Source organism: Canis lupus, chromosome 12 (genome assembly GCF_003254725.2).
Source record: "Canis lupus dingo isolate Sandy chromosome 12, ASM325472v2, whole genome shotgun sequence".
In the NCBI taxonomy this organism is placed as follows: domain Eukaryota; kingdom Metazoa; phylum Chordata; class Mammalia; order Carnivora; family Canidae; genus Canis; species Canis lupus.
The window spans coordinates 60,790,469-60,815,705 of record NC_064254.1 but is presented as its reverse complement, the minus strand read 5'-3'; the positions used below and the strand labels follow the sequence as shown (position 1 = coordinate 60,815,705).

Sequence of the window (25,237 nt, the reverse complement as noted above, 5' to 3'; positions counted from 1 at the left end):
GCATCGGGCTCCCTAAGAGGAGCCTCTTTCTCCCTCTGCCTGTGTCTCTGCCTCTCTCTCTCTCTCTCTATGTCTCTCATGAATAAATAAATAAACCTTTAAAAAAAAGTCTCTATAAGTTAAAATGTCTCTTTCCTCCCATTTACTAAAGGAATAAGTCATACAACAATAATTTTTGTCAAACTTAGGTATAACTTAATATGCACATTTCTGGCTTAATAAATTTGAGCATCTTTTCCAATATTAATCATTTTGAGTTGTTTGGTTTGAAGTATGTCTTTTCTTTTTTGCCCTTTTAATATTTGCTTGTGTTTCCTTTCTTGAAAAATTATGGCATGATTTGAATAGTACAAATGTTAACACTTTATCAGGTGCTTCAGAGTATAATTTGCTAATAAATAATGTATCAATATCTTTAGCTTATACACATTTGATAGGTGAAAAGAAGTTTTGGGTTACTTTCTTATTTTTTTATGTTTTCTTAGAAAATTTCATTAAATGTATGGCATTATTAATATTATTTATGTTTATAAATTTTAAAGATCTAGTATGAAAAAGGAATTATAGGCAAAGCCAACTGATGAATTATATTGCTAATGACACTTCATAACAAATGTATAGAAAAGTAGGTAAAGTCATATGCTTCTGAAGGTAGTTTTAAACCTGCATCATATTTAATGTAATCTAACAGTAGCTATTAAAATTACACATAATCATTGTAATAATTGAAGTTTTTAGAATCTAATTGATGTCAAAGAATAATGTGGCTGGACAAAGGACTCTTGACCGTAGAGGCCAGTATTTGCAGAAATTTTGTCAGTTATGCCAAGTAGATCTCACTAATATTTTAACAAAAAGATCTGCTAAAAAAATAGAGTGGTTTGTTTCATTTTAATTAATCAAAAGAAATTGTCAATGAAAGGAATAAATCCATTTATTCTGTATTTGAATCATCTGAACACGTGTAACAATTTAGCTGATTCAGTAAAAACACAATCAAAATTGTTAATTGACATTTGGTAGGTGAAATAATTCTTTGTATTTTAGTTTTTATATAGCATTCACTGTCTAGCCATTATAGAGAAGAATATCGTCTTAAGTTGAGTTCCTACAATGACAAACTTTTAAGAAACATTTTGAAGGAAGAAAAGTAAACAGTATAAATTCAAAGATAGGAAACACTGGACTATTTTCTTTCAGTATAAAATGTAAAGCCTGTAGAACAAAGGAGCTAACTCTTCATCCCCCTTCAACATTCTTTCTTACTGAACTTAATAGCTTATGTATGAAAACTGGAGTATAGCATAAGAGACCTGCTACTCTAGCAAATTTCTGAAAGCATATAAAAGGAAGAGGTAAAATGACGTGTGTTGGGCAGAGAGAATAAGGTTCAGGTTGGTTAAAAAAAGAATGAGGCCAAAGATAAAATATCCTGTAACTTTTGAAGATATGATTACCTAAAAACAGAGAATACAGAAATAGAAGCAATGAGTATCAATCATTCTGATTTTCTTGAACTCTGTATTCCTTTAAAATATACTTCCATATATATTAAGCATATTTTAATCTCAAATGATTGTGTTTTAGATATAAATATGTATCAGGATATTTTGTATTTGAGTGTGTATGTGTATAGATATGTGCAGATGTACATAATTAATTCTTTTATTACTTATATTATAGCTGACTTATATCTATTTTTCACTTGTTTCAACTGGGACATTCAAAAAAAGTATTACCAATATAAATATACCTTAGAGATATTGTGGGTTTGGATCCAGACCACCATAACCAAGCAAATATCACAATAAAGCAAGTCAAAGGAATTTTTTGGTTTTCTAGTTCATATAAAAATTGTGTTTACACTATACTATATAGTCTAGTAAGTAAGCAAAAGCATTCTGCCTAAAATAACAATATCTATACCATAACAAAATATTCTATCGCTAAAAAATTGCTAACCTTCATCTGAACTTTTTTAGTATGTCTTAATCTTTTTACTGGAGGAGGGTCTTGTCTAAATGTTGACAGCTGCTGACTGATCAGGATCCTGGTGGCTGAGGGCTGAGGTGGCTTTGGCAATTTCTTAAGAGATGAAAACAGTGAAGTTTACAGCATCATCGACTTTATCTTTCATGACTGATTTCTCTGTAGCATGTATTGTATTTGATAGCATTTTACCCATAGCAGAATTTCTTTCAAAATTGAGGTCAATCCTTTCAAACCTGTCACTGCTTTGCTAACTGTTTATTTCATATTCTGAATACTTTGTTGTCATTTCAATAATTTTCACATCTTCAACAGGAGCAGATTCTGTTTCACAAAACTACTTTTTTTGTTCACCCATTGGAAGCAACTCCTCATCTGTTCAAAGTTTCTCATGAGGTTGCAGCAATTCAGTCACAACCTCAGGCACCACCTCTAATTCTAGCTCTCTTACAATTTCCACCTCATCTTCAGTGACTTCCTCCACTGGTGTCTTGAACCCCTCAGTCATCCATTAGAGTCGGAGTCAACTTTTTCCAAATTCCTGTTCATGTGGATACTGTGGTCTCTTCCCATAAAATATGAATATTCTTAATGGCTTCTAGAATGGTGAATTTTTCCTAAAGGTTTTAAATGTCCTTTTCCAGATCCATCAGAGTAATCATTATATATGCCAGCTATAGTATTATGTATTATTAAATATTAAGACTTGGAAGATGATATTACTCCTTGATCCATGGATTTCAAAATGAATGTTGTGTTAGCAGGCATGAAAACAACACTAATCTCATTGTACATCTCCACCAGAGTTCTTGGGTGACCAGGTGCATTGTCAATGAACAAACAGTAATATAATTAAAGGTTTTTTTTTTTTTCTTTTCCTCTGAGCAGTGGATCTCAATAGTGGGCATAAAACATTCAGTAAACCATGTTGTAAACAGATGTGCTGTCATCCAGGCTTTGTTCTTCCATTATAGAGCACAGGTGGATTTAGCATAATCTTAGATTAGGCTACGTAGAGTAAATTTAACATAATTCTTAAGGATTTTTAGAACAGTAAGTGAGCACTGGCTTCAACTTAAAAGTCACGAGCTACATTAGCTCCTACTATTGGACAGACTATCCTCTGAAGCTTTAGAGTCAGGCATTGACTTCTCTCTGGCTATGAAAGTCCTAGATGGCATCTTCCAATAGAAGTTTGTGTCATCCACATTGAAAACCTGTTGTTTAGTGTAGTCCCATTCCTTAAATATCCAAGCTACATCATATGGATAACTACTTATAGTCTCTTTATAAGCATTTGTTGCTTTATTTGTCACTTTTCTGTTATCAAGATAACTTCTTTCCTTAAGCCTCACGAACCAACCTCTGCTAGCTTCAAACTTTTCTTCTGCAGCTACCTCATCTCTTTCAGCCTTTATAGAATTGAATGGAATTAGAGACTTTGCTCCGAATTAGGCTTTAGCTTAAAGGAATATTGTGACTGGAATTTTAATGAACACAGGATGTATTCACATTTATTTGTACCAGCTTTGATTTCTTTCATCAATGTTCCAGAGTTTTCATTGTACAAGTCTTTCACCTCTTTGGTTAAGTTTACTGTCAAGAATCTTATTTTAGCAAAAATTATTCCTAAAAATCCCCTTTCTCCATGCTCCTTATTAGTATATGCCTTCTGTTGCCTTATTAATATATGCTGTTATGATGATGATGTATCTATCTTCTCAGTTTGTTCTCTCTGAATTTTCTCTGCTAGCTGGTTTGCTTTTCCTCTAATGTCAGAAACAAGAAATACAGAGATACCCACTCTTGCCTCAGCTATTCATATCATTTTATTATAACTTGTTTGGTGGTTGATAATATTCTTTTGGTTATTTCTCATATTATAGTCTGAGGACAACTGCAGCTGGAATTATATAAACATTTCTTTACTCACCTGTCTGTAGTCTAGCCAAGAATAGATGAACTATTACAGGTTGTCAGGATTTCCTTCCGCCATGTAGCTTCTTCAAGTTGCTACCTTTGACTTCCAGCGGGAAATCTCAAAATGAATTTATTTGTAGTTGCCTTTCTCCAGAGTAAGTTAAAAAAAAAAAAAACAAAAACAAAACAGGTGGACGTTACCAGTTTCCTTAAGGCTAAACTTGGAACTGGTATAACTTCACTTCTTGGAAATTTTATGGTGAGAGCCATCATAGACTAATTCAAATTCAAAGGTGGAAGAACATATTCCATTCTCATTTGACAAAATACAAAGCAGATATTGAGAATGAAGGCATCGGTGGTGACCATCTTGGCAATAAGCTGCCAAAATGATCATATTAGGTGCATTTTTCAAATTGAGGAAATGAGTGTCAAAGGCATTATTTAATTCGCCCAAGGTAAAAGTGAAACCTAAATAATTTAGCTCCAAAGCCCATCTTCTTAACTATAAAGTTTTGCTGTCTCTAGATAATTATAGATAACACAGGCATCAATTTCTGCCAAATCAGTACGACAACCTCTAAATTTTATTTCAAAATAATTATGACAATGATAGTAATTATCATTTAATATCTACTAATTTGTTTATTTAGGTATGAAACCATGATGTAGTTTTAAATATCTACTTCAAATTCTTCAAGTTAAACTGATTTTACTTTTTATTCCATAGCACCCTATCACCATGTGTGTTTATAAGAACCTTTATTTTATTTTTCTAAATATATTTTCTTTCAGTTCCATTCATTTCATTCTCCACATTTAATTTCCTATCATCTCAACATATTAGATGCCCAGTTTTAGTGTATTTAACTTCTGCTTGTCTAATCACTACTATTAGATTTGTAATAGTTTCCCAAAAACATGCATATTTGGGGGAATAATTATTTTGTTATATTTGCCCATTCACTCAGAAATTTACATTTGAATTATTTTATTACTTCTTAGCATTACCTTGTATTATATGTATTTAATTTCAAATTATATTCCATTATAGAAAACAGTAGATTGATAATAGTTAGATACCTGTTAATGGACTCATGTGATAGATTACTTGTGTTATAAATTAAATGTGTCATAGAGTTAAATAGATAGTTCAGAGGTTATAGGTATAGTAAATTTCAATAGTACTTCTAAATTGGTCTTCAGAATGGTTTGATCAATTAAACTACCTTCAGCTGCATATGAAGGGTATCTTTTCCCCTCAATCCTAGAAAGTTCTAATTTTTACCATTGGATGGTTATGAAGTGGTATAATTTTAGTGTTTATTTCTCCGAGTTCTATGAAAGTTGAGGATTTCTTCACATATTAATAGCATTTGGTTTCCTGTTTCTTCAGGAAATCATATGTTTGACTTATTTTATTTTTATTTCTATTGAATATATTGCCTTTCTTTTATTGATTTTCTTTAACTAGGAATTTAAACTTAATTTTGTACTAGGTGGAAATTTGTAATTTCCTGTAAGATCAAAATTATGTCTGCTCCTTTGGTTAAAAAACTTTCCTAATATTATCTATTAAGCACACAGAGCATCAATGCAATCTGTCAATTTAATGTTTTCCTGATTATGATATAGCAAATAATTTTCTTTTTTGGATTTTATAGCCTCGTCACTATGTAACAAATCCCACTCAAGTCAGATGAATGCTTTAGGTGTTGGTGTTGGCACAACTTTCCTTGGAGTTTTCTTCTGTTCTAATCTTACTTAGGAAAGGCAAAACTTTGGGCCTACATCTAACCCATCCTGGGCTACATCATTGACCTTTCACTATTCCTTTGGCTGTTCTTTGTTTTTACTGAAGTGAAAAAATATAATTGTCTCTTTTTGGGTCCCAAATATGGGCTCCACTTATCAAATCTCTGCATAAGTAAAATTCTAATATTCAGAACTTGGATCCCAGATGCCTGACTTCATGTTTAAACCTCCTTGGTAACCTCTAGTGTATTTTCTTTTATAAATTGATACTTAATATTTCTCAATGGATGTTCATTTTATGACCCTGCATTTAAAAACATGCCTAAGGCAAAATGATTATTTTTCATTTCTCCTGCCCCAGCTTCTTCTTGCCTTCTCTGTATTATAATAACTACCCACTAAATGGAGCTCAGATGTACATATCTGTGGTTCAGTTTGGGGTCAGTTTCAATTAACTCTTTCTCTCCTCATTTTAAACATATTTTCCTGCTTTTTTGCAAGTCTAGTAATTTTTAGAATTAGATTCCCAAGTTTACAGATTTTACAGGAGGAAAACATTCCAGCTATTGTCTTATTTTAGAAACTTTCTAGTTGAGTATAAAGTTGCACATGTGACCTGATAATTCTGAGAATATGATTTTATAATTCTGGATTTTGTTTCTTTCGTTCTGCTTTTACACACAATTGAATAAGTTCAAAAAGCAGGTCTTGTTTGCTTTCCCTAGAAGTAAAGCAATTACGTAAGGTATGTCCTCTTTCCCAGGAGGATGAACATGCTGCATTACAAAGCTAGTAAGCTTCAGGGGTAGAAAAATAGTGACACAAGTTTCACCTGCCATAAAATGAAATGTTCTATTGGGACAAAATGAAGCTGGAAAGCAGTAAAATTCAGTGCAATGGAAATGTAGCAGTGCCAGATTAAGCAATATTTTTTCCCTCAGCACTTAAAAAGAGTGCATTAAAAAATTCAAAGCAATCAATGATGTTGGGTAGATACATTTGAAACACATCTGAAATTTAAGTATTAGTTCTACAGAACACCATTAACTAATTTAACAGAATGTTTCAAAGTCTTTGCATAATACTTTGTTAAATATATTTATTAGTATAATATTAAAATAAGATCAAATTACTATCATTTTTCCCTATAGAACATTTGTGGGAAGTCATATGTTCTCTAGCATTTTGTTCATTCTTTTTCTAGTTTCCTACCTGTAGAAAAAGAAACAACTTAAAAAAAAAAAAAGTACCTTCAAATTTTCATTTGGACAGATAATTAATGTCTAGAAACAACACCTTTTAAGTTTAAAGTTCTCATATTTCAAAAATGGAAATGTAATTACTAACACATGAAAATGCAGCATTTTCATAAACCTAAATGTATTATTTCCTTAAAAATTCAGATATGATCTCATATCCACATAATTATCTTAACATAGTCTTAACACAGAGTATATACTTTGGCTGGTTAATCACATGATACTGTTATATAAAATGTTAGGATGCATGAGATCAGAAAATATTGCTTAACTATTAAAACATAAAAATACAAAACTGAAACATGATTACAGGGTTTAAAAATCTACAAAGACAGCAGATAAAAGACTGAATTCTGTAGAAAATAGATTTACCGATTGAGAGCATTAGCTCAAGAAATCCTACCAGAATACAAGAATGAGTCACAGAAAAAGATGGTAAGTGAAAGGTTAGACACGGGGGAATGGATGGAAAGATTCAATACAAGTGTAAGGGAGATTCAAAAAATGAGTGCTCAGCAGAGGAGTAAGAAGCAACAACATAAAAATAATAATGAAAACTGAAAACAACATAACCTCCTGTCCCTATCCAAACCAATACTAGGACCAAATATATTTTCCTGTCCTTGGGTTAAGTGATTCTGTGACCAGGGATACTTAGGAAAGCATGTCTTTGTATTGAATAATCTGCTTCTCGGCAAAGTAACTACTTTCTCTAGAAAATAGTTAGGCCTGGGAAATATGGCTAAATATTTAACCAACTAAAATAGCATGTTTCACAAGCCTAACAGCTTACTATTCAAGTCTCTCTTCAAAACCCTTATCTTACTGTGTCCACCAATTACAAAACTGTTACATCATGAATTCTGCTTGATCTCAACTAGTTTTCTACTTTTTCAGACCTACCTTAGTAGAGCAGATAACTCAGGGTATGCTTACACTTTGATATGAAGAGCAAGAGCTAAAATTTACTTATATGTCTAAGATATTTCCTGTCTTAAAATTCAACTCCTAGAAAGGTATCTAGGTGGCTCAGTCAGTTAAGCCTCTGCCTTTGCCTCAGGTCCTGATCATGGAGCCCTGAATCCAGCCCCACCTCTGGCTCTCTGCTCAATGGGGAATCTGCTTCTCCTTCTCCTTCTGCTCCTCCCCCAGGTCATTTCCACATGCTCGCGCTCTCTCTCTTGCTCGCTTACTCTCTCTCTCTCAAATAATAAATAAAATATTTTTAAAAATCAACTCCTATAAATTACACTTTATTTATTATTTATTTATTTATAAATTACACTTCCATGCAATAAAATTTGTAATCTATTCTACAGATAATATTGCAAGGTATTGAAAACTTAAAGATAAGTATCAGCATCAAGGAACTTATTTATTTATTTATTTATTTATTTATTTTTAAGGAGCTTTTAAAAGAAGTAACATTTAGATATATATGTGTATATATATATATAAAAGGACTGTCTCAAACAACTGGAGACCTTTCTTTCTTAGTAAACTCTTAACTACTGCTGAGTCAGCTGCTTACTAGCAAAAGGTACACATTCACAACCAAGGATAAGGCTGAGTATCTGAAGCAGTACAGCTCTTAGTTTATCTTCAAAATGTGTTAATATAATGGATTTATGGGATTTCTTATCCAAATATGAAAACTCGTCTCCCCACCCCCATCAGGACTCTCTTCTTTGTTCAAACTAAAACTCATACACATGTATAGACATGGGCGATTTCGCATTGGTTTCCATGGTCATCCTACAGTGGTAACCTTGGAATGTGGGTGCTCTCTGCATACCCTGGTAATTTGACACGTGTCTTATAACTCAGAGCTTGTTCAATTGCTCCATGACAAGAGCAAGTCAGTGCTGACACTTAGGGCTTATTTGAGCAAGCCCAGGAAATATCTCTATAATAGGACAGGGCAGCTGTCAGCTCTCAAGCAGCTTAACTTTCTAAGTTCACCTGTTTCTTTTAAATATCATAAGCTATTTTTGGAAGAGATACACATTTTGAGTATCAGTAGTAGCATCTTCTCTACATCATCTTATCTTTGTTCCCCCCTAATTAACAGACTGGCATCCTAGGGGAATAAAAGTTAATCTTATTATCCTGCTGTTATTGGTGTATCATCATAAATTCATCAAACACCACACAGAAAATAACACCACGCTATATGCACACTGTGCCTCTGTACAAAGGAAATAAAAGATTTTTCTTTCTCTGAAGAAATTTTTGAATTATTTAATAAGAAATGATGGAATAGAACAATATCAGGCAACAATGGACTATTGCTAAAAAGGTCATTCAAACAAGATCTATAGGGGATAAGAGCAAAGAAAAAAAGTATGAAAGAAAGTGGAGCTGGATTTCAACCAAATTAAGAGAGAACTTAGCTACTTGGAGGAAAGAAAGGAAGCATCTTTTTAGGTATGAAAATGAATGTTCTGTGTCCCAGTAAGAAATTGAGAGCCCTACTAACTTCTTTAAAGACAGATTAAGAAAACATTATGCTAACCAAACTGAGATTCATTTGGAAGTGAAAGGTGGTGCTAAGTTGAAATAATATTATTATTATTATTATTATTATTATTATTTATTCATGGAGACACATCAGAGAGAGGAGAGAGAGAGAGAGAGAGAGAGGCAGAGACACAGGCAGAGGCAGAAGCAGGCTCCACGCAGGGAGCCCGACGTGGGACTCGATCCTGGATCTCTAGGATCACACCTTGGGCTGAAGGCGGCGCTAAACCGCTAAGCCACCGGGGCTGCCCAATATATTATTTTTAAGTTAGTTTTTATTGTCGCAAAATTGATCTTATGATGATGTGAACTTTTTAAAAAAAAACATTGTATATTTAAAATTATTTTCAAAAACAAACTTCTTTAAAAGAGTATCTGTTATTCAAGTGAAACATAGTAATAGCTGGTATTGTGAACTTAGAAATATTAAATATTAATAATATCTTATGGGAAAATCAAATACATTACAGGAAAATTGAAATATTGATCATCTAAACATCAAAAATTATAATAAGGATAATTTCTATTGGTTTATGTTTACATACTTAATTTGTTTCTTAGGTTCATGTGTCCCTAGGGCCTTATCATTGATATATTTCAGAGAATGATATTTTTTTCCATACGGAATTATGTTTTCATATAATAACCTGCAATATCATTCAAAATTGCATTTTATGAATAACATTGAAACCACTGACACTATTACTGACCTTTCCTGAGTACTGCAATAGGTCTTTTGTAATATATTTTTTGGCGAATGGTTCTATGGATTTTAACACATGTATGGGTATATAACCATATAATAATCTGAATGCAGAAGAGACCCATTTCCCCCAAACACTCTTGTGATATCCTTAAGTAATACTGTCCTCCTACTACTGGTCACTGGAAACTATATCTTCTCTGCCACTATAGATTTATCTTCTGGAGAATGTCATATAAATAAAATCTAATAGTTTGTGAACTTTTGAGATTGACTTCTCTCATTTGCATAAAACACTTTTGCAATTCATCCAAGTTGAAGAATATTTAGGTTGTCTCTAGTTTGGGGTAATTATAAATTTCATAAATAATCATGTACAAGTTTTTGTTTTAAGATAAGTTTTTCTTTCTTTAGGGTGAATACAAAAGAGAGTGTTCTCTAGACCATATAGTAATTATGTATTTATAAGAAATTGTCAAACTCTTTTCAGAGTAGGTGTACCATTTTCTATAACCACTGGCAATGCATGAGAGTTTCAAACGTTCAGAATCCTTATTATCAATTGATATTGTCAATTATTTTTGGCCATCCTACAAGTTGTTTTACTGGTATTTTATTATGGTTTTAATTTGCATACTCATATTCACTAATAATGTTGAACAATTTTTATGTCCTTTTTTTAACATTCATATATCATCTTTGATGAAGTGTCCTTTCAGGTCTTGTATGTATTTTTATTAATTGGGGTTTTTGTTTTCCTACTGGTGAGTACTAAGAGCTCTTTATATATTAAGATAAAATTATTTTAGCTAGATATGTGATTTGCAAACATTCTCTCCTAGTCTGTTCCTTCCTATCACATTGAAGAACTCTCCAACACCAGGGCACAAAGATTTTTCTTCCATTTCTTCCTTCAAAGTTTTATAATTTTATATTTATATTTATAATACACTTTTGTTAAAAGTATAAGTTGTAATATTTAGGTTGAATTTAATTATAAGCTTAAGGATGTCCATTTATTCCCGCAAAACTGTTGAAAAGGTACACTTTATCTATTATCTCCTTCCAAAATCCTTTGCCACTCATATGTGGGTCTATTTCTGGATTGTCTATTTTGTTCTACTGCTCTGTGTATCAACTCTTTGCCAATAGCACATTAAAAATAGTTTATAGTGCATAATAACTATTTTTATAAATACGAATGCTGTATATAGATTTTGTATAGATCCTTTAATATTCTACTAGGTATCATGTTATAGAAAATGTCACATAAACCTGATATTTATTCTAGGCTGTGCTACTTAACAGAGAAACTGTGACTCTGTACAACTTGTATAGAGGATATAACTTCCATTTCCTCATATATAAAATTGCCATAAATTATCTAAATTATAAGAGTATTGTAGGTATTAAATGAGCTAGCTTATTTAAAGTAAATAACATTTAATATATATTCTCAGTAAATGTTATTTCTTTTTGTTCTTTATTCTGTCCAGCACTATATGCTTGCCTGGGTTTATTGGATATTATTTTAATAAAGTAACCCTTTAAAAATATATAAAGCATGGGAAAAACAATAAGCTAATATAAATATAATTAATACAATTTTATGCATAATTGCAGAAAAACAAAACAATTAATATAAAGCTCGCATACTCATAATAAAATTTACCTTCATAGGGTATGAGGCTTTCAGAGAAGAATTACTATTTTCCACTTGTGACCTTGAGCTAAAGAAAAAGCGAAAAAGAACATATCATGCAGCTCAGTACCCTTTAGATTTAGTGCACAGAGAACTAATCCATCTGTTTATGGTTCCTTTTTTTGTCCCTAGATAACACTTTGTTAAAAGACACATGCTTCAACCTTCAAGATAAATTATCCTTTCAATTCTTAATGGTTGTAAGTGATAAAACCCAAGAGCAAATCAGTGTGTGCATTAAAACTGGTGACATCTATGCCTTTGGCTTGCTGAATGATTATCAAGATATTTAAAGGTTAAATGGTTATTTATACATTTATACATAGATGGAGTTCATGAATATAGTTGTCATTGCTCTCAACATTTGAGTGCCATATATTAAAAAGTGGATAGATGAAGCAGATGGGTGGTACAAATAAGGAGTAAATATGAATAAATATACAACTCTCAAACAATTTGATTTCTACCTTCAATGTAGCAGTCATTTTAATAAAAATAGAAAAATTTGGAGAAGGGGAACTGATTTCATGGAACATGTTTCCTCTATAAACACCAATTTAGTGCACATCTGGGAGAAGTCCCAGAGGAAAACTCAATAAACTTGCTTTGGAACTTTTTTCTATGAAAGAACTCAAGCTGATGTTCTAGGAATTTAATTTGCTGACTTCTATTCCAACACTACAGTGAAAATTTTCACCTCTTAAGATTACTATAATTGTCCTCATAACATCTATTTTGGCTCCTTTAGGTTATATGATAATAATTTGTGTTCATGAGAGCACATTAGTTGGGATAACTATAGACAAAATAAATACAATTCTCTCTTTAAGAAATGTTTTTTTTTTCAACTGAATACACCAATTACTCATGCAAAAATAGGAGAATGTTGATGGCCAAGGAAAATGGTGGCTCTAATATCTGCATCTCTCTCCATGTTCTCAAAAAAACAATATAGATCCCCCATAAGAACCTGTACAACTACACAAAATCTTCACGCTCAGAACATCTGAAAGACATGAAAACTACAATTAAAATACCTGTAAGTGAAAAAAAAATGCCAGATAAGCAGCTATTTCTCACATCCTTTGATCATACCACTATATAAGCATTGCTGTCCAGGGGAAAAAAGGATAGCAAGTAGAAGATCGACTTAAAAAGTTGCCAGGAAGAAAAATCCCACCATAACTGTCAAAATTCTGAAAAAGAAATATGTTTTTTTTTCAGAGGACTGAACACAGTAGGCATGGTTCCTATTGGTAAGTTTACAAGGCATCATGACTAAAGAAGAAAAAGTGTAAGGAAAGGAGAGATATTTGTTTCCATATCCAATGGTAATGGTAATGAGAGACACAAAAGGGAAATTTAAGGCTCTGCAGGGAAAAAAAAGAGGACAAAAAAAAAAAGCACAAAGATCAGAGTTGATAAATTCCTCCTCCCAATATGAATAAGAACAAAAATTAAAATTACAATGAATGACTTAATATTTGTGTTAGTGTTCTCAGAAACATAACCAATAGGAGGTGATAGATAAGATAGATAAATGATAGATGATAGAGATAGAAAAATAGATGATAGATGATAGATGAGATTTATGATGAGAATTGACTCACATGATTATAGAAGCTGACATATATCATGAAATGGTGTCTGCAAGCTAGAGAACCAAGAATACAGGTGCTATAATTCAGTCCAAGTCCAAAGGCCTGAGAATGAGGCGAGTCATTGGTGTAACTACGAGGCCAAGATCAAAGACCAAAGAAATTTCCCAGAGTAGGTGTTGATGCAAGTCCCAAGTCCAAAGGACCCCGAAACACGTTATAAGAGGGTGGTAAAAAATGAATATCTTGGTCAAAGAGGAGATAAAAAGAATTCACCCTTTTTCCACTTGTTCTGTATGAGATCTCAACAGATTAGATGATGAGGGTGAGGGTGAGGGTGAATCTTTACTCAGTTTGCTGATTCAAATGTTAATATCTTCTAGAAACATCCTCACAAACAGATCCAGAAATAATGTTTTACCAACCATCTGGCCATCTCTTTCCCCAACTGCTATAAAATTAACAATTACCATATTAATTATAAATCCTAAAGAAATTTTTGGCAACCAGTATTCAACATCACTTTAAGAAAGCAATTCACCATGAGCAATTGGCATTTATTATAATACTGCAAGGTTGGTTCAATATTTATAAATCTATTAAGATAATATACTACCAGTGTGTTGAAGAAGAATCATGTGATTACCTCTAAAGATGATAAAGAATTACAAAAAAATTAAATTTTCACTCTTCATAAAAATATAGCTAAGGAGATACATATTGATACATCTTTAACAAAATAAAAACAAATTAGTTGTAAAATCAGTATTTTGTTTAATAAGGAAACAGTAGCATTTCCATTAATACCAGACACAAATTAAAGATGCCAACTAAGACCCCCAGTATTTAACACTATATTGAAATTACCTGACAAATTAAAAACAGTAAGTTGTAAAATAGGAAGTACAACTCTTTCTATTTGTACACTCTAAGATAGTATACCTAAAAAGCTGAAATCAAAATTTTGATTAAAAAATAAAATTATAGGGATGCCTGGGTGACTCAGTAGTTGCGTGTTTGCCTCTGGCTCAGGGCATGATCCTAGGTTCTTGGGATCGAGTCCTGCACTGGCCTCCCTCTGCGGAGACTTCTTCCCCCTCTGCCTATGTCTCTGCCTCTCTCTCTGTGTCTCTCATGAGTAAATACATACAATCTTTAAAAATAAATAAATAAATAAACAAACAAATAAATAAAATTATACACTAAAGTAGCAGAAAACACTAACATATAGAATTTAAAAAGCCTACTTACTCATGAACAACAACCAGTTCTAAGACACAATGGTAGAGAAAAATCTATTCACTATAGCAATATCAAAAATGAGAAAACTAGGGTACCTGGGATGGCTCAGTTGGTTAAACATCCCACACCGGATTTCAGCTCAGGTCATGATTTTCAGGGTCATAGGATTGTGCCCTCCATTGGACTTGGTACTGAGTGTGGAGCCTGCTTAAGATTCTTTCTCTCCCTCTTCTTCAGTCTCTCCTCCCTCAAAAAAAAAAAAAAAAAAAAAAAAGAAGAAGAAGAAGAAGAAGAAGAAGAAGAAAAAGATGAGAAAACATAAATACACTTAAAAAGAAACATGGAAACTGTTTATGAAGTTAAAGTACTTCTCAATGAAACAAATCAGACTTGCACAAATATAAAGAAATATGTCTGTCATTCTTTAATAGAATGACTCAACATACTAAGATAACTCTTCTCCCTAATTAAATTTATGAATTTAGCATAATCCCAATAAATAAACCTACAAACTTTTATGGACATTAACACAAGGATTATACTTTTATTAGAATAACTAGTATAACTAGAAACATGAGGAGCAAGACTGACATAAAATTAAATATTCTCTAAAACCATGTTATTCAAAATAATGTGGTGTTGATGCATAAACAGACAAAAAAGCAATGAAATATAATAGGAAGTCCAGAAATTGATCTGAATTGTCAAGGGACATTTAATATATTATAAAGATAACATCTGAAATTACGAAGGCAATAGACTGACTTTTTAATAAGTGGTGTCCAGAAAATTGCATAGCCAGTTGGAAAAAAATAACATATGTTACAATTTATAAGAATAAGCTCTAAATATTATACAGCTATAACAAAACAAATACCACACATAGCAAAAGAAAACATATGTAAGGTTTTGAATATTCTAGGTGTAGGGAAAGAGTTTATATGACTTAAAATCCGGAAGGAATAAAAGAAAAAAATTAATATATTCAAATATGATTTAAAAATATACACAATGAAAAAGAATAACGTTTTGATGCCATAATTCTAAAGGCAAACAATATTTTTTTAAGATTTATTTACTTGAGAGACAGAGAGAGAGCAAGGGAAGGAGTAGAGGGAGAGGGAGAGAAGCATCTTCCTGCTGAGCACAGAGCCCAACACATGGCTGGTCCCATGACCCTGCGATCATGACTTGAGATCATGACCTGAGCTTAAATCAAGAATCAGACGCTTAATCCACTGAGCCACCTAGGAGCCCTGACAATCAATTGTAAAAGATATTTACAACATAAAGCACAGATAAACATGTCATCTTTAATATATAAATATCCTTTAAAATCTAGGAAAACAGAAAAAAAAAACCTGAGAAAATAGTCAACAATCAATAATAAACAAAGCAAAATTATAAAAAGGTAATTTAGTAATTTAAAATGTTCAACTTTGCTATGTATATAAGAGAAATGAAAAAGCAAAACTAAAAGAATTATCATTTATCACCTATTAGATTGCCAAAATTTGCAAAACCTGACAACAAACTCTATTCGCAAGGCTGTGGGCAAATAGGCTGATTGGAATTCAAAATGGTACAACAGTTATAAGATGGGTGTGAATAGGAGGGGAGAAATTAAAAGGGAAGTGAACATTTCTTTCAGGATAAAAGATCCTGACTTTTGGATCCATGTGATTATTAATTTTAAAAATAAGCAAATTAAAGCAATAAAAATGAAATAAATACTAATATAGAATACATAGAAAAACAAAACAAAAAATAACAGGACATAAAAGGGGAAAAAGACCTACCCTGCATATTAAACACAATACTTTTCTATGTATGCCCAGACTAAAGAGAAAAATGTCCACAAGCAAATATGGAAATCTAGTTACAAATTTGTTTTCAGAGAGGTATGGGATAACAATCAAGAAAGTGCTGTGTATTTAAGGATTTGGCAATTGAGTAAATGCATTGAGGATAATCAGAAGCTGGTTTTTCATTGTGGAAAAGAGACTGTTAGAAAGAAGGAAAATATAAGAATAAATGATTTTGTGAGTTTAATTGGAATATTAGAAAAACTTTGTATACACATACACATATACACACATAAATATGGGCATCTTCCTACCACATAAAACAAAAGAAATAGGGAAATGCACATAAAATAATAGTATGTCAATAATACAATGGAACTAACTTGAAGAACTCCCAATAGACTGCAGAAAATCTGAGTTTCAAAAGAAATAATAATAGTAACAGAATTTTTGTAAAATAAAGAATTTATGAGTGTATACTGATAGGAATAAATAAATAAGTGGGAGTGAGTATAAAGGTCTCCCCTGCTGTAAAGTGCTATAAAAATGATTTCACATGGCTAGATAATTGAAGACTCATAGACTTCAGAGTGAATGTTCACACGTATCTTAATAAAGTTGAAGTATATGGAAAGTATGTAGACAAGCATTAATAGCCTGAGAAACTTCCAGGCACAGTTCTTTAGAATTATTCATATATGATATACTGCATTTCTGGAATATGAATTTGTGTGTCACTACAATTTGTGTGTCTTCTTGGTTTTATAAGAGCTTCCCAAATGTTCCCAGTGGGATCTTTCATGCCTTTCTAGCCACATAACCGAGCCAAACTTGTAACTGGTTACACCAGGTGTAAGTGATCAATATGCCAACCGGCCTGGTGACACCAGAAAAGTTTCCAACTTTAAAAATCATATTATAGGGATCCCTGGGTGGCGCAGCGGTTTGGCGCCTGCCTTTGGCCCAGGGCGTGATCCTGGAGACCTGGGATCGAATCCCACGTCGGAGTCCCGGTGCATGGAGCCTGCTTCTCTCTCTGCCTGTATCTCTGCCTCTCTCTCTCTCTCTCTCTCTGTGTGTGACTATCATAAATAAAAAAAAAGAAATTAAAAAAATAAAAATCATATTATAAATCAGTAGTTAGAATTCTCACCCATCTTGTGGCCAAAAGTCAGTTCCATACTTCCAGGTATTCCTGGAGATTTAAAAAAAAAATGAGCTGTCCTAGTCCTGATCTATGAAAAGAATGATAGAGTTAAAAATAACACCATTTAGCAACTATCATAATAATTAAACGAGACAAAATCATGAGTGGGAACTAACCTCAAGGGTAAAATTTGATGAGGAGCAGGATATTTACATACTCTCCAAGTAATTCCCCTCTAATTACTTTTTCTTTTCTTTTCTTTTCTTTCTTTTCTTTTCTTTTTTCTTTTCTTTTCTTTTCTTTTCTTTTCTTTTCTTTCTTTCTTTTTTTTTTTACAAGTAGGAATTAGCAATTTTACAGTGTATTAACCTAGTTGTTATCACCTTAGGCAAATCATCAAAGTTAACATCAGCAGTAACAGAACAAGCTGACAGTATGTGCCCTCTTACCAGCCACCGAGAAAGATACAGCATCGCTTCTGTGATATTGCTGTCAAAAATACATCATTTGAATGAGATCATTAGTAAGAATGAATTAAAACTAAAATGAGGGACATTCTACAATACAACTGGTTTGGGGGATCCCTTTGTGGCTCAGTGGTTTAGTGCCTGCCTTCTGCCCTGGGCGTGATCCTGGAGCGAGGGATCCAGTCCCACATGGGTCTCCCTGCATGGAGCCTGCTTGTGTCTTTGTCTCTCTCTGTCTCTCTGTCTCTCTCTGTGTGTGTGTGTGTGTGTCTCATGAATAAATAAATAAAATCTTTAAAATAAAATAACTGGTTTGTAATTTTTTTTTAATGTCAAGTTCACAAAAGCTAAAGAAAGGCAAATGAACACTTACAGGTTGAAGAAGACTAAAGAAAGATAGCAATAAGTATAAATGGTCTGACCTGGAACCAACACAAGAAAACAAAAATTACTAATAAGTACATTATTGGAGAAATTTATGAAATTTGAAGGTATACAATTGATTTAATAAAATTACCATGTCAGTGTTCTAATTAACAATTTTGATAATTGTTCCAGGGTTATAGATTCTTGGAAAATGTATTCTGAAATATTTAAGGGTGAATGCATAGAATGTCATCAGCACAATACTAAATGTCTCCATTTCTTTATATATATGTATATAAGACACACTCATATTAACCCACAGAACTGAATGAAAATACAGTACTATTTGTGCTCTCAAGTGCTGATTTTCCAACTCAAAATTAAGCAACGGCAAAAATATTCAGAGAACTAAATGAATGCTATTTTGTATTATTTTTCAATTTAGTCAGGTAGGATAAAATGACAGTGCTGCTTATTTATTTAAAGTCTTATAGATTATGGTAGTAATAATTTAGTTATCCCTGATCATTTCATCATTTTAAGTAACTTTAAATGATGGGACTGCAAAGAAATGACTATGGGTCTCACCTTTTAAAGAGGAAGGGAATATACAGGTAATCACATTATTCAGTTCAGACCAATTGATTTAAACAATGCTAATTTGCTAAAACAAATTATTGATGATGGCTATTTTAGGGCTTTTAAAAGAAAATATTTTATATAAAGGTATATTTGCCATAAACCATTACTGATGAAGCTATCCAAATTCCTTTTAACATCAACTGTTTGAAATCCCATTTTATAACAGAGAAAAATGAAGGATGCCTGGGTGGCTCAGCAGTTGAGGTATGCCTTCAGCTTAGGGCGTGATCCTGGGGTCACAGGATGAAGTCCCGCCTCGGGCTCCCTGCATGGAGCCTGCTTCTCCCTCTGCCTGTGTCTCTGCATCTCTCTCCGTGTCTCTCATGAATAAATAAATAATATCTTTTAAAAAATAGAGGAAAATGAATCTTAGAAATTTTAGATAATTGTTGGAGATGACCCAGACAGTAACAATGCCAGCAAAATTTACATATTTGTCTGATTCCAGTACCAGTGCTCTTAATCACTGTCTATATTTTCTTATATCTAGTAAAATCCTACGGTTCATAAAATGTGAAATGTGCTGGATATTATACTGTGATTGGTATAGACCTAGATGCTAAGAGACCTGATAGCTTCCACTTTCTCTTTAGGAAAGCCTGTAGCTCTGCAGCAAATAGACTACAGGATAGAGTGAAAAATGGAGCACCAGAAGTCAGATGGGCAAATCAAGTTCAAGGACTTTCTAGCCCAGCTAAGCAAAGTGATGAATGTAGCCAACTGAAAAAAATCTAAAAAAGAAATTACTGAGGCTACCTAAAAGAGCTAAAGATTAGTATATCAAGTGGAATCTGTATTCCTATTTTCCAATTTTCCAAAATATTATTGGTTAGATTAGGTGGTGTAAGAGCTTGAATGATTAGGTTTATGGAAATGACATATATATGGAATTAGAGAGAGACACTTCCAAATAGCAGTTGTAGTAAAGATTTAGATTAAAAAAAATTGAAGAATGAATGATATCCTTTCTCATATATAAAAACTAGTAGTTTCAGCAATTTTTGATCATGACATAGGTCTAAATAATTTTATCAAAGTCTATTTGAGATACAAGAAATATAAAGACATTAAGCAAGGTAGCATCAATATCCCATTTTCTGCTCATGCTCCAAATCTAACTATCTCTAGGAAAGATCCCTTGGGATGTTTGATCTTCTCATTAACAACAGGGGCTCACATTCAGTCCACAAGGTCCAACTGAAGATAGAATACAGGCAACACCCTTTCTGAACTCAGCCACAGTAACTTCTTGCAAGATACATCCACGAAGGCAAAAGAAAAAAAAAAGCAAAAATGAACTATTGGGACTTCATCAAGATAAGAAGCTTTTGCACAGCAAAGGATACAGTCAACAAAACTCAAAGACAACCTACAGAATGGGAGAAGATATTTGCAAATGACATATCAGATAAAGGGCTAGTTTCCAACATCTATAAAGAACTTATTAAACTCAACACCAAAGAAACAAACAATCCAATCATGAAATGGGCAAAAGACATGAACAGAAATCTCACAGAGGAAGACATAGACATGGCCAACACGCACGTGAGGAAATGCTCCACATCACTTGCCATCAGGGAAATACAAACCAAAACCACAATGAGATACCACCTCACACCAGTGAGAATGGGGAAAATTAACAAGGCAAGAAACCACAAATGTTGGAGAGGATGTGGAGAAAGGGGAACCCTCTTACACTGTTGGTGGGAATGTGAACTGGTGCAGCCACTCTGGAAAACTGTGTGGAGGTTCCTCAAAGAGTTAAAAATAGATCTGCCCTACACCCAGCAATTGCACTGCTGGGGATTTACCCCAAAGATACAGATGCAATGAAACGCTGGGACACCTGCACCCCGATGTTTCTAGCAGCAATGTCCACAATAGCCAAACTGTGGAAGGAGCCTCGGTGTCCATCGAAAGATTAATGGATAAAGAAGATGTGGTCTATGTATACAATGGAATATTCCTCAGCCATTAGAGACGACAAATACCCACCATTTGCTTCGACGTGGATGGAACTGGAGGGTATTATGCTGAGTGAAGTAAGTCAATCGGAGAAGGACAAACAGTGTATGTTCTCATTCATTTGGGGAATATAAATAATAGTGAAAGGGAATAGGAGGGAAGGGAGAAGAAATGTGTGGGAAATATCAGAAAGGGAAACAGAACATAAAGACTCCTAACTCTGGGAAACGAACTAGGGGTGGTGGAAAGGGAGGAGGTCGGGGGGTGGGGGTGAATGGGTGACGGGCACTGAGGGGGACACTTGACGGGATGAGCACTGGGTGTTATTCTGTATGTTGGTAAATTGAACACCAATAAAAAATAAATTTATTAAAAAGTAAAAAAATAAAAGCATTGGGTCAGCCTTAAAAAAAAGAAGAAGAAGAAGAAGAAGAAGAAGAAGAAGAAGAAGAAGAAGAAGAAGAAGAAGAAGAAGAAGAAGAAGGAGATAGAATACATCCTGCGTTCTTCACGCTCCTCATCTGTATTTTGGTCACAATTTTTTTTATGCCATACAAACTATTTTCCCCTCAACTAAATGAGAACACAGACATAACAAACAACAAAAAAACAAAAAATGCAATGCACTGGAATGTGAATTGAAAACATATTTTTGAATGTGTGTGTTTATGTATGTTTATGTTTATGCCTGGAACCTTAGTAGTAGCTTCCTCCACTCCCAACTTAGATTTTATAAATACATGATAACATGTATGGATGAACAGTTTCCTTTCTTTCTTTCAATCTGAACTGAATTTCTTTATTGTATATTTTAGTAATGGTGACATTTGTTTAAGTGGTGAGGGCTGACATGCTTGTGTTTGTCTTTTGGGTCTGGACAAGCAGTCAGAAAAATAAATACCACCATTAAATATAATACTTTAGATAGGGAATTGCAAGTATTTTCCATTTATTTAGCATCTTTTTTGGATATTTGTCTTTGAGGGAGGAATAAGTGTTTACTGGGGCTCATGTAGAAGACTAGATGTACAAATAATAAAAAAGAGTGGTTTTGTCTGTTTGTATGTACACACAGGGAGTAAAAACGATATTTTATGGTTTATAATGCATTTCTAGCTTCTTTATTCTTAAGCTTATTGTGCATAGAAAAATTTCTAAAAATTAATATAATAATCCCCATAAAATAATATTCTTCTGCACTTTTAATTTATAGAAAGAAATAAGATGAATGACGTGTATTTGAAAATCACTCAGATATAAATCTCCCTGTTCCTTATAAATCAAACCAATACATTTAATATAGCATACAATTTTCAATAACATAACCTATAATTTTTCAGCCCTCTTCAGTCATAGGATAAGATCTGAATAAAATACGTATGATTAAAACTTTCTAATCATGACAAATGACAAATGCTCAAAATTTTCAGGACTTTAAGTTTCTGTTTAAATGAAAACTTCTCCCATATAATTAATGAATTGAAAGATGTTCAATGAATACAAAAATGGTTTCCAGCAAATAATGTGAATATAAGGATTTTCATGGAAAATACCATTTAATCAGAGAACATAATTCAGCTATTGAGAAATATAATTAAAATACAATTTTTTTAATGTAGTGACTAATTAGAAAAACCAAAGAAGAATATCCTGAAATCTTAAATCACTTTAAATAAAAGATCCTGACAATTCATCCAATGTAAGTTAATTGAATTTTATTTCAGAATCACTATGCTACTTGGAAGAAATGTTACCAACAGTGTGTCTTTATCTTTCCCTACACTATAGAGAAAAGTTGGAATGTATAATGAGACCTTATATAATTGCGATAGGCAGAATGATCCCTCTGAAAGATGTCTATGACTGAAGCCTTGGCATTTGTGAAAATGTAACATTACATGGAAAAAGAGACTTTGCTGATGTCATTAACATTACAGGAAGGTTATAATAGGAAGGTTATACTGGATTATCCAGAAGGACCAAATCTAGTTACATGACCTTTTAAATAGGAGGAAGTCGGTGAAATGCTCAGAAAGTAAAGTCAGAACTATACCTAGTAAGAGTCAGTGTGCCATGATGGGTCCTTAGATGGAGGGGCCCTTGTGGAAATAACAGAAAGCTCAAGGAGCTAGGTAGGAGTAGCCCTCAGCTGACAACTAGTAAGGAAACAGCGACCTCAGCCTTACATCACAGAGCAGATTCTGTTAACAATCTGAACTTGGGACTGGGTTCATACTCAAAGCCTCCATTAGGAAACATAGCCCTGCCTACATCTTGATTTTATCCTAGTGAGGCCATGCTGAACTTCAGACTTACAGAACTATTAGATAGTAAGTGAGCATTTTTTAAGCCACTAAATTTGATAATTTGTTATTATAATAGAATGTGGATACTGTTATATAAGACCAAAGGCAGAATAAGTAACCAATGTTTTCTTAGGCAGTTCAGGAACTAGAAACAGAATAATTTAGAAGGAACAAAAAAGTAGGCAAAGTGTCCTAGACACATCTCTGTTACAACTCACTGGATGCAATGATATAGTATATCTCCGATCTATTGTTGGAGACAGATCTACTGAAGTTTCAAAGCAGTAGACCTAAACATTGTTGGCATATATGCTAGGATCAGTTGAGACATTTTGATCTAAAATTTCTGGAATTTGTCCACAATTTCCCATTGATAAGCCTAGAAAGTCAGATAATAAAAACAACTCCACATTAGCCAGGAACTTTGTGTATGATCAAGGGGGTAAAATCTGAAAATAAGCCTAATTAATGCTGGAAAGAAAACACTTTAAATGCATGAACTCGGGGATCCCTGGGTGGCTCAACGGTTCAGTGCCTGCCTTTGGCCCAGGACGTGATCCTGGAGTCCTGGTATCAAGTCCCACGTCGGGCTCCCAGCATGGAGCCTGCTTCTCCCTCTGCCTGTGTGTCGGCTTCTCTCTCTCTCTGTCTCTATCATGAATAAATAAATAAAATCTTAAAAAAAAATAAATGCATGAACTCTCAGAGTCTGTTTGATATTAAGCAAATGTTTTCTTTTTTGATGTATTTGTTTATTACTTGTGAAAAATCTCTTAATCATGGACTAGTGTTTATGAGAGATAACTAAATATAAATATATGGTCATGAAAAGTCAGCTATAAGACGCAAATAAGGAGCAAATCAAATGATGAAATATGTGATTAGTGAAATCACACTATGAGGATAGTTATCAAAAGATTATAAGGTATTTATGAGGAATGCAATTGCTCAATCAAAAGAAAGAAATTAAGCACTTATTCCTACAAAGCACGATGCAAAAATCTTGAGAGCTTCAAGTTTTATTGGAATCCTGATAAAAATTAATCTCTTAATTCATTTGATATATTTTCTTAGTATGATACTATGAATACTAATTTATTGCTGGCTTACCTTTGGATTTATCACTACATTTTATATGTCTTGGAGTTTGTAAACCAGCGCTGATGTCATTCAATGTTCAAAAAGGCTATATTCTCTAAATTAGTCATGGTTTCCTTATTTTTAATTGTTATTAATCATCACTAAATGCTGATAGATTTTCAGATGCAGTAATCTAGATAGGCAGAGCCCTTCTCTTCAAGGAGTCATTTCATAGTACACCATTCTTCCTGAAGTAGGAAAGATGGACATAGGTGAAGTTATGATCTAGGAAATCCAAGGATGATCTGAGTAGGTGTAAAGGAATGGAGGTCTTAATATACAGCCTTAAGGCAAGGAGAATAAGGGTCAGGTGTGTGATCTGATAATATAATTTAATATATATAATTGATATTTGACTGCTGGGTTAAGAATAAAGGAATTGGCTGAGGAGAAAGTAAAAAACTTTCAAAAGTATATTTGCAAAAATCTATGACTCTTCAACGCATTATTTTTTTCTAATCTTTTGGTAATTCATCATTCCATGAAATCTGATGTGAAATTCGGCAATAGTAAAGAAAAACAAGAAAAAATGTAAAATAGTATATGCTGTAGTTATATTTGTATTTTAATATGTGTTTTGGAGAGGATATAAAACCTTTAATGTGACAAATGAATTGTAAACTCTGTTAAATTTACTTAATGACATTGACAAAAGGTAGTCTAACAATAAAATAATAAGTCCTAATAATATAGTCCCCAAATAATAGAGAT

General features: G+C 33.0%; 1 long non-coding RNA gene across 4 annotated transcripts in view; it reads right to left on the bottom strand.

The window, feature by feature from the left end:
* The window catches only part of LOC112658719 (uncharacterized), an 80,927-nt gene extending 57,697 nt beyond the window's left edge, over positions 1-23,230 (bottom strand). For 2 of the 4 annotated variants that reach the window (XR_004804352.2, XR_007401333.1), the window contains exons 1-6: positions 23,134-23,230; positions 18,481-18,529; positions 18,090-18,129; positions 17,647-17,688; positions 14,784-14,935; positions 11,819-11,876 (exon numbers count right to left, since the gene is read on the bottom strand). This is a non-coding gene — a long non-coding RNA (uncharacterized LOC112658719). The remainder of the gene's footprint in view (positions 1-11,818; positions 11,877-14,783; positions 14,936-17,646; positions 17,689-18,089; positions 18,130-18,480; positions 18,530-23,133) is intronic. The other 2 variants (XR_007401334.1, XR_003135917.3) reach the window with 2 other exon arrangements.
* Between the last annotated feature and the right edge of the window lie 2,007 nt (positions 23,231-25,237).